Genomic DNA, 11,360 nt, shown 5'->3' on the forward strand with positions numbered 1-11,360 from the left:
GGAATATTTATGCACAAAAGAAACACAACCACGCAGTTAAATATCTAGCCCACACGGCTATATCGAAAACACAGCGGAAGAGCGAATAAGAAACCCACGAATGCGAAAGTCCACAAAATACCACAGGTATAAGTCCACAATACATGTATCGAACATAGTTCATTTTCACAACTCTAAATCCAACAAAGTCGAAGTGTAGGAAAAGAGAAACAAAACCGAAAAGGGTCTCCGGATATGACATGGGAAGAGGGACCGACCAGCAGCATACTCCAATACCCATAACAAACGCAACCACACATACCACTATGCAAATGGAATGTTAATCATGTACAACCCCTAACACGTACCAATCACAACCTAGACAGGTATAGACCGCAAATACCCAATACGGTCATCCCTACAACACTCTACATGTGTATGAACAATAGAGTCACAGATAACAAGAATAGAGACTGTAAAGAATCAACCAGATTATATCCAAGATCAAGCAAAAGTGACAAGCAGGAAAACAACAAATAATCTGATTTAAGGAATGCAACCTACTTATCCAAATATAACCATGCTTTTAAAGTTCAAAGAACTAAATAGAAATTAAGGAAGAAATACCCGCCTCGATATATCCCGCAATCAACAGAACCACCCCACGTCACGCTGCTCGTATAGATCAAGGTCCTGTATCACACATACAATTCATGTAATATGTAACTAAATATGTGTACACTACAAGTAGGTGAATTACCTACGAATAAATAGCCAACTAAGAAGTAATAGCTAGCGGTGATTACTACCCTTTTTCCATTAGTAAAGCTAGATTAAACTTTTAACCTAGCTGAACACATCCAAAAACTACATTCCTATTAGATCCTTAACTAATTCCCATCTTCCATTATCACTGTCAACTAATACTGATCCCCCTAATTTCCAGAAACCTTAGTGAAACATTACACTAAGAGTTTCTAACACCTAAACAAACCGCATCTTAATGCTTCCGCCTAGGATCCAGATCAAGGAATATAGGGATTCCATTTGTTAACACTCTATTGGATACAATCTATTGGATACAATGTTCGGTCAAGAGAGTATGAATTAAACAATGCATCATTTCCCTACCACAGTGGGCTACATGTTGCGTTCTGCACCAACCGGATCAAGAAGAAAGAATAGCAAGAAGTCATCAAAACAAATCCGTTAACAACAACAAACAATTCGACCTCATTACCTCCTCTTTGATCGCCGGAGGAGTCCGCAGATCCAATGAAGAAGATAATCTGACAGAGTTGTGGAGGCCGGACCCTAAACACAACACCTGCTTCCCAAAAGGATCGCCCGAATCACTTCCAGCAAGACAGGTTAGGGTTTCGAATTCACGATCAAACAAAAGAAGACCAAATCGCTTACCTCAAGATCACGGCTAGAGTACGATCACAGATCCGGTGGAGGAGTTGATCTAGCCAAGCTGTGGTGGCCAGAAGCAAGACACCGATCTCTGCTTCCCAAATAAAACCACCCGAATCAACCCTAGAAAAGGACCAAGGTCCGAATTCACAACCAAAACCAAATGATCTGCCCTTGCCGACGAACAAAATAGGGAAATCGGAACGAGACAATGGGCGTTACCTCACACCACCGGTTGTCGATGCCCAGATCCAACGCCGACGCCCTTGATTCCCACCCGACAGCCGGCGAAGACCGCCGATTGAGATCTGTCGCCGCTGTTCACCGAGTTCAGAGAAGAGGAAAGGGATCGGGGAGAAAAGGGGGGTTCGACTCTACTAACCTTTCTTCCCTTTGATGCTCCAAGATCCGCTCCTCGTCGGCGACACCGAGGGAAGAAGGAATCGTCGGTCTAGGTCGCGTGAAGCCCGAAATCGCGCGGAGCAGGGGATGAACAGAGAAGAAAGTCGGGGGAAAGAGAAAGGGCTTCGGCGCTTTATAGCGTGGTTAATCCAAACCTTAGGTTAGCTTAAATAAAAACCTAAGTTTAACCTTAATCAATTCCCACTTAATTTGGGTATTCCAGACCTGTCTCCATCTAACCCTATCGATATATCCTTCAAAATGAGTCATATGGACTCCGTTTAACTCCAGAAAAATTTCTAAAAATTCTTAAAAATCTTCCTAAGGTTATTCCACGATAACCCTAAAATAAATTCGCATATATTACAAGCATGATCTGAATGGACTTAAACATCGCTACTGGAGAAAAGGTTTCATCATAGTCAATACCATGAATCTACTTGAAACCTTTAGCTATCAAGCGACCCTTATAGATAAGTCCATCCATGTCAGTCTTTCTCTTAAAGACCCACTTACACCCAATGGGTTTTACCCCTTCAGGTGGATCAACCAAAGTCCATACTTGGTTGGTGTACATGGATTCCATCTCGGATCTCATGGCCTCTAGCCATTTCTCGGAATCTGGTCTCATCACAGCTTCCTGATAGGTGGTAGGCTCATCCTCTATGAGCATAACGCCATCATGGTCAGATAAGAGAAATGAGTATCTCTCAGGCTGACGACGTACCCTATCAGACCTGCGAAGAGGTATGTCTACTTGAACCGGTTGTTGTTCCTCAACTCCTTGTGGAACAACATCATCCACAACACTTTGTGGTTCCAGTTCAATTTCCATCGAGACATCAGTGCTATTGTTCGCATCTTGAACTTTTCAAGATCGAACGTGCTCCCACTAGTATTTCTAGAAACAAAGTCCCTTTCTAGAAAGACCCCAGTCTTTGCCACAACTACCTTGTCTTGTTGGGAATGTAGAAATAATATCCCTTAGTTTCCTTGGGATATCCAATGAAATAACACTTGTCGGTTGGGTCCTAATTTATGCGAGACTTGACGTCGTACGTAAGCCTCACAACCCCAAATCCTCATGAAAGACACCTGGGCATCTCTCCCAGTCCATATCCTATATAGTGTCTTTATCACGGCCTTTGATGGAACTCGGTTGAGTATGAAAGCTGCCGTGTCTAGAGCATATCCCCATAGATATGTCGGAAGATCTGTGTGACTCATCATAGATCGTACCATATCTAATAAGGTACGATTCCTCCGTTCGGATACACCATTCCACTGTGGTGTTCTAGGAGGAGTGAGTTGGGATAGAATCCCACACTCAGCTAGATAGTCACGGAACTCATGGCTAAGGTATTCTCCACCTCGATCAGATCGAAGTATCTTAATACTAATGCCAAGCTGGTTCTGTACTTCATTCTTGAATTCTTTGAACTTTTCAAAGGATTCAGATTTATGTGTCATCAAATACACATAACCATATCTACTGAAATCATCAGTAAATATGATGAAATACCTATAACCGCCTCTAGCTGCAACATTGAAAGGGCCACATACATCACTATGTATGAGTCCTAACAAATCAGTTGCTCTCTCGCTGTGCCCACTAAAGGGAGTCTTGGTCATCTTGCCTCGTAGCCATGAATCGCATATCTCATATGATTCAAAATCAAATGAGTCCAACAAACCATCCTTATGGAGTTGGGATAAGCGCTTGTCATTTATATGACCTAAGCGACAATGCCAAAGGTAGGTTTGGTTCAGGTCATTAGACTTGAACCTCTTGGTATTTACGTTATAGATAGGGCTCTCAAGGTCTAGAATATAGAGTCCGTTCATCAGAGGTGCACTACAATAGAACATATCGTTTAAATAGACAGAACAACATTTGTTCTTTATTATAAACGAGAATCCTTTCTTGTCCAAACAAGAAACTGATATAATGTTCTTAGTCAATGCAGGCACATAACAACAATCGTCTAACTCTAGTATAAGCCCAGAGGGCAGAGATAGAAAATAAGTCCCTACAGCAACAGTAGCAACCCGTGCTCCATTGCCTACTCGTAGGTCTATCTCGCCCTTTGTCAATGCTCTGCTATTTCTCAGTGCTTGTACATTAGTACAAATGTGCAAAGCACATCCGGTATCTAATACCCACGACGAAGAAATAGAGAGGTTGACTTCTATAACATTTATACCTGAAGTAGAAATCTTATTTCTCTTCTTGTTAAGATCTTCCAGGTATCCTGTGAAGTTCCTCTTCCAGTGCCCTGCTTGTCCTTGATATAGTTGACGAAGATGTTCAACCATATCGTAAGCACACATCAACTCATGTTGCTTCTGAAGATCAGAGTTCATGGTTGCGAGCATTAGACAGGACACATCTAATGCGTCATCTTGATGCTTCTTGTAAGCATCGGTCATTCAGCGTGGCGGTGGCGGGAGGAGCCTCGAATGGGCTGCTCGAGCGTCGATTCGTTCTGGTGAGAACTATTCTCAGGTTCCTGTACCAGTCCAGGAAGTTTGCTCTGTTGAGCTTGTCCTTCTCAAGGACAGATCGCAGGGAGAAAGTGTTCGTATTTGACGTCATGGTTATCTACAACAGAAAATTTGCAGAAATAAATATCATATTCTTTTAAAATCATTTAATTAGGCCTTTAATTAAATGATGCTCCCACTGAATTCTATAATTCTTGTGGGACAAGATCCACATCATACTAACCCTTGAGTTAGCTTTGGCTAATACGCCCAAGGCTTAGTATGATCGGTAGGTAACGATTACCAATTACATCTCTATGCAACTCTTGTTTATAAAATCAATATCCGCATTTATATTAAAACTCGAGTTAGCTTTGGCTAATACGCCCGAGAGTTAATATAGATGTGATTTTGACCTATCTTTTCCAACCGTTGGAAGAATGCCTATAGTTGACTCGATCTAACCGAGCAACTAGGAATACTCAATCTAATTGAGTTTGTATTCACCCATGCGTTGATAGGCGGGACCAAGATTGTCCCTCCGTACCCTACCAAGATAATATGTATTGCTCTGCTTTGGCAGATTCAACAATACATGTGATCGAGGTAGTGATAGGTATCACGACACGGTTAGACATTTAGAGTTGGTTCGATCGAGATCTAATCTAATCGAAAAGGATGCATCTTGTGCACGACTTAGATCTAATCTAATCGCAAGGGTGCATCATGTGCACGACTTAGATCTAATCTAATCGTAAGGCACTAATTAATTAATTACTTATTAAACATGCATCATATACATAAGCAATTAACTAATTAATCTATTTATGATTTAGTCATGGCCCCACTATGATCTTCTCAAGCCAATGAGAAGATCGAATGATCAACCTAGGGTCAACAGCTTCTCCAAGCTCCTCCCTTTGACCACCTTGTGTTGCTCGTGCCCGCCTCGAAACTCCGTCTCGTGTGGACCCTCCACTGCTCCAATTTGTACATTACAATTTGAAACTCGAGTTACATTCGAGTCTAAATCTAATTTACAACCAGAATATATGAGAAAGGCACGACGCGCAGGTCGCGGAAAAATAAAAACATACAACACGCGCAAACACATAACGGCACGCAGGCCGTATTATGAATTACAACACAATCCAATCATATTGGGTTTTTGGGCCATGACTATCACAAAATTAATATATAATTCAAAATTATATATTTTCATAATTTTCTATAATTTTAAAATTAATTTTTACAATTTTTACGAGTAAAAATTTCCTGGCGGTCCCGTTTAGCGGTTTCGGGCGCAATCGCGGAACGGATCCCCTTGCGGGGCCAGGGGCAGTGCCCCTACCCGCGATCTAACCATCGCGAGGGTTCCTTTGCGATCCTACAGCGCCTTAGCCCGCTGTCCCAAAACAATTTGGGACGAAACCTTTGAGAAAAATTTTCCCGGCGGTCCCGATTAGCGATTTCGGGCGCAATCGCGATGCAAATCCCCTTGCAGGGTTAGGGGAAGTGCCCCTACCCACGATCTAACCATCGTGAGTTGCTCCTAAGCGATCCTACAGGCACCCAAGTCCGCTGTCCCAAACGGATTTGGGGCAAAACGAAGCCGTTTAAGGAAAAACTTCCCGGTAGCCGAAGCCTACAAGTGCCGAGATACTTGTGCTTCGCTTCTACGGAAAAATTACCCATAAAAACATAAAAACTAAATTTTTACAGAAAATCATAGAAGGTTTAGTTTTCATAAAACCAAAAATTAAACTCGTACAAGTCTTGCACGTGGCTCTGATACCACTGTTGGGTTTTTCGGGCCACGAAAACCGCTTTTCGCATCGCGGAAACCCCGAATCACCCAAAGCCGTAGATCCGTGCAAGGAAAACCGAACGAAATACAAGTACGAGTTTCAAAAACTTTAGATCTACTCCTAGATCTATGTGTTAAGAAGTATACCTTGAAGCGTGCCCTTTCGCGTTCCCGCTCGTCCAAGGAATTGCCGGATCTTTAGACCGTCAAGCGTCGGTCCTCTAGAAGTATCCACACGGACACATTAGGTGGAGAGAAACTAAACAAAGGTGTGCTAGCACCCTTGATCAGCCACGACAAGAAGAGGAGAGGGAGAGCTTGAGAGGAAGAAGATGCAATAATAATCACTTGAATGAAAATGAATCCATTTTCATTCAAATTGTGGCCGGCCACATTTCCCAAATGTAACCCCCTCATTAATGCATTAAGTTGTCATCAAAGAGGGAATGTAACCTCCATGAGGTGGCACTCACTAGTAACTCCCATGAGGTGGCAACCATGATGATGTGGTGCTTCATCATTGGTCCACATCAATGCAAACTCACCAATGAGGTGGCATAAAGTCAAGTCAAACTTGACTTTTCCTCTTCCTCTCAAGTCAAGTCAAACTTGACCAAGTCTCTTTCATGGTTGATCTAATCTAACCATTTGATTCAAGCCAACTTAATATAATGAATCTAATTCAGTAAATTAAGATGATTTAATGAGTCATAATCTAAATTAGACTCATTGAATACATGAATCAACTTGAGTCCAACTCAAGTTAGCCCAATTAGGATTACTCTTAATCCAATTTGATTCATCAAATGAATCTAATCCTCTTGGTTCATCATATGAACCTAATCTCCATCTAATTGTCCTTAGTGTGTGACCCTATAGGTTCTTGTAACGTTGGCAATGCCCTAAACCCATTTAGGAGCATAAGTAATGAGCGGTATCTAGCAACAAATCATTACTACCCAAGTTACAAGAATGTCGAGATCCAACATCACCTTGTGACTACTAATTGTGACTCCTCACAATATATGACAAGTGTCCTTCTATCCTAGACATCTAGATTGATCAATGTGAGGCATAGACCGTGTCATCCTCTGATCAATCTAAATTTTGAACTCCAAGTAGACTCACTAAATCAAATGAGCTAAATATCTCATATTGACTCATTTGGGCATGGCCATGCACTTCGTGGTCTCACTCTATCAAGAATACCGATGTCTCTCCCGTCATATAGGAGGGATAGATCCCATCTACATCACTCACATCCCTCTGCATAATTTGTTATATACCCAGTAATCGCCTTTATAGTCCACCCAGTTACGGGTGACGTTTGACGAAACCAAAGTACATAACTCCTTATGTAGGGATCTATGGTGACTTCAGGTCTAAGGACTAGTAGTCATACTAATAGCCACATGAGAAAGTATATGACACTCATATAACGATCCATGATACTTTCTCATGGCGGGTCATTCAGTATACATTCTCTAATGTATACCCATGTGTCAACTTGATATCTCTATATCCATGACTTGTGAGATCAAGTCATCGAGTTGACCTACATGCTAGTCTTATTGCATTAACATTGTCCCTGAATGTTAATACTCGACTATGAATGATTAAGAGTAGTGTTCCCTATATCATCTTACTATCGGTTCAACTAACCGATTGATATAGGTGAGAACCATCTACTCAAGGACATTATTATACTTAGTTTATTTGACACCAATACAAGTAAGTATAATAACCAAAATCCAAATGCCTTTATTAATATATAAGAATATGATACAATGAGTCCATACAATCATCAAATGATTGGCTCTAGGGCTCTAACTAACATGGACCCCAGTTCAAACTTTTCTAACATTTTGTTGAGTCGCTCGACTTGTCCTTTCAAGTTGAAATTTTCCTCCTCAAGTTTTGCAACTTGAGTTGAAGTTCCGACTTGAACTTGGTTAATCGAGTCACTCAAGTTAACTTGCTTCTTAAGGTGGTATATTTCCTTAAGTAGCAAGTTATTTTATTTTTCAAATTTTGATAATTTTTTAAATAAACATTTAACAACTTTAAGTAAATTTGACTTTGAATAAATGTCACGCCCCAGAGGAGTCCCTATACGAGAAAATTTCGGCAGCATCTCCCCTGTACGGTGGACAATCTGAAACTTTTCTACATCCTCACATACCTCAGCCACAGGCGGCTGGAATAATAACAATAAATTAAAACAATCACCACGCAGTTTATATAGATATTCAGCCTCTGGCTGTCACAACCACGCAGTTAATAATAGTAACCACAAACTATAGTACTCTGACTCGAAATCCACCCTACTCAACTACACTCGTAAAGCTCAAATCCGACGAAACTCACCTCTTCTGCCGTCCAGGCAGGCATGTAGTAAAAACATATCGAATAGAACATCCATCAATATCAAAAGAAAAACATACGATGTCCAAGTATCCAAATAACCAAGTACACACATAAGCAAATAAAAACCAAACCAAATGGTAAATAAACCCTCGAGGTCTGCAGGGATCTAGCACTACGTGCAGTGAGGACTAGCGACTGGAACTCCCTCCTGACAGCATCAACCTGAAAATAACAACAATGGAGGCGGGGTGAGTCCAACACTCAGCAGGTACAATTGATATGCAAAGTAAAGAAATAACACCTAGCACTAATCATGCGTACAGTCTCCTGATAAAAATAAAGATAAATGCAAACCGAAGTAGACAAGAGAGAATTTGTACTAACCAGGACCCGGTATAAGGACAAACAGTCCGAAAGGTATAGAAGACCTGTATGCATGTCAAACATAGGTATCCAAACAATATGCAGCATATAAATGCAGCAAACACAATCACAAATAATAAATGCATCATGCATATGATGCCAATGTCATGGTCACCCCTGACGCCAGTCAGCCAACTCATAACAAAAGTGGGCCCGAGTGGGTAGGGCTGTGACAACCGTGCACTCTGCATCACTACCCCTGATGAGTGACTGAGTGGACGGGATGCTGTCGGAGTACACACGTACTCCTACCTCAAATCATAAATGGGGGAGCGAAATGCTCTCATCTCCTGGTACGCTATGACGGGGAGGGATCTCTAACGTGCTACACGCTGCGTCACACTACCCATGAGCGGACCAACGAAGCACCGGAAGAGCCAAACTGACATGCTACCACGCTGTGTCACGCTACCCATGAGCGTCACAACGTAGCACCGAACAGTGATGAAAACTGGCAAAGTGCTCGACAATAATGGAGCAATCTCTCACACAGCATGCAATCATGCGAATGGTGCATGTCACTAAGTATGGTAATATGCTAAATCGATCTCTGGACATATGATAATGTGCACCAAAGTAAATAAATCATATCAAGGTATACTGATCACATAAGGTATCAAACCTAGGTCCTGACATGGTAAAACATGATTATATCACTACCCATGAGCATGTGAAATCAGATAGGTATCAACCCGAAATGCAAACAAACAATCAATCAAGCAGGTAACATGTATTGGGCAGTGATTAACCGAAACAAATAAGAAAACACAATTAATGCAAATTGTTAATTTCATTACTAAGCATATCAAAGACAATAAGTCAAAAGTACCCACCTCCAATAGAAAGGATCGTATCCGGTCCAAAGCCAACGTCGAGATACTCGTCTCGCGTCAAAACCCTAAGTCACGAACAAATAAATATATTTTATTTAGCTACAATTTACATAAATAGCTAAATAAATTCTTAAGAACTATTTAGGGCAAAACCCTAAGTCAACCTACTAACCATATAATTCAAATTCACTACAAAATGTATCACGATCCTACACTTTACCTCAAATCACAGCCACTGATTGCTGCTAATCGTTTACTGCTGAAATGAGGGCTGCCGGAACAGGGGCAACTGCTGGGAACAAAACAAACAAACCAAATCATCAATTTTCCTTCCAAACTATGTTCCCAAAACATAACCATTACCTCTACGGTGGCAGTTCCTTGTGTCTAACTGAAACACCCCTCACAACTAGCTGCTGGTGACCTTCTGTGGCCGGAGAAATGGCTGACAGTGTACACCGCCAAAAACCCAAATCCTAACAGCGTAAGGATTTGGTGAAGAAGGAACTCGGCAGTGGAAACTAGGGCTCGGCAGAACCCTGCGACCTCAACTAGAGCTCACGGCAACCGTGCTAGGGCTGAGGCTTCGTCAACAATGGCAGCAAGCTTTCTAATGACTGGCTAGGTCAAGAAATGGCGGTGCTGGGTCGGCAGATTTAGGGCAAGGGAGCTTGGTCAGCTGTCGGCGCTCGGAAGAGGAGAAGAAGAATCTCGACACCGAGGAGGCGGCCGGTGGAGATGCTAGGGCAGAAGGGAGACCGGCGGGGTCGCGATCGGGGACCGAGAGCCAGCGGCCCGTGATCGGGATCTCACGGCTAGGGCGACGGGCAGTGGCGAGGGGAAGAGGTGAAACCCTTAGCCGAGGGCTATTGTACGCAGAGGGGAAGAAGAAACCGCCGCGGCCGGCGGTTAGTACTCCGGCGGTTAGGGCTCGGAGGCGTCGGGCGCAAGGGGGAGAAGGTCGCGGCGTCGGGGGGTTTCGGCAAGGTAAGAAAAAGAAAACAAATAAAGAAAATAAAAAGGAAAAAGGAAATGTAATTATAAACATTTCCTCGCTTAACTGGGGTAGCCAAAACAGGCTTTTCCAGACCCCGTTTTTATCCCCGTCAACTCGTCCATACGAGCTCCGAAAAATTCCCGAAAAATTTCCAAAAATTCAGGAAAATTCCCTTATTAATATTCGCCTATTTTCCGGTATTTTACATTCTCCCCAACTAATAAAAGTTTGGTCCCCAAATTTCATTATCTACCATCAGCAAGTACCAACAACAGATATAAAGCATAAATGCTGAATGGTAAACAAATCACATACATCAAGTGAACAGATGGGGATATCGAGCTCGGATAGTATCCTCGAGCTCCCAAGTAGCCTCCTCGTCCCAAAGATACTACCATCCGACCTTAACAAGCCGGATAGTCTTGTTCCACAACTGACTCTCCTTCCGGTCTAAAATCCGTACTGGAATCTCCTCATAGGTGACGTCAGGCTGAAAGAAAACTGAGATATCTGTCAACACATTTGTCGGGTCGGTTATGTATCTCCTCAGCATAGATACGTGGAATACATCGTGAACGCCTGACAGAGACGGTGGTAGTGCCAGATAGTAAGCTACCACTCCGATCCTCTCCAAGATTTGGAAAGGTCCAAC

At 42.3% G+C, this 11,360-nt stretch overlaps 1 long non-coding RNA gene across 1 annotated transcript; it reads right to left on the minus strand.

The window, feature by feature from the left end:
• Positions 1–9,718: 9,718 nt before the first annotated feature.
• On the minus strand, positions 9,719–10,369 carry LOC121973743. Its single transcript, XR_006109738.1, has 3 exons — positions 10,075–10,369; positions 9,932–10,000; positions 9,719–9,776 (listed from the first exon to the last, which is right to left on the minus strand). It is a non-coding gene; the product is annotated as an uncharacterized LOC121973743 (long non-coding RNA).
• Positions 10,370–11,360: the final 991 nt, after the last annotated feature.

Source organism: Zingiber officinale, chromosome 4A (genome assembly GCF_018446385.1).
Source record: "Zingiber officinale cultivar Zhangliang chromosome 4A, Zo_v1.1, whole genome shotgun sequence".
NCBI lineage: Eukaryota > Viridiplantae > Streptophyta > Magnoliopsida > Zingiberales > Zingiberaceae > Zingiber > Zingiber officinale.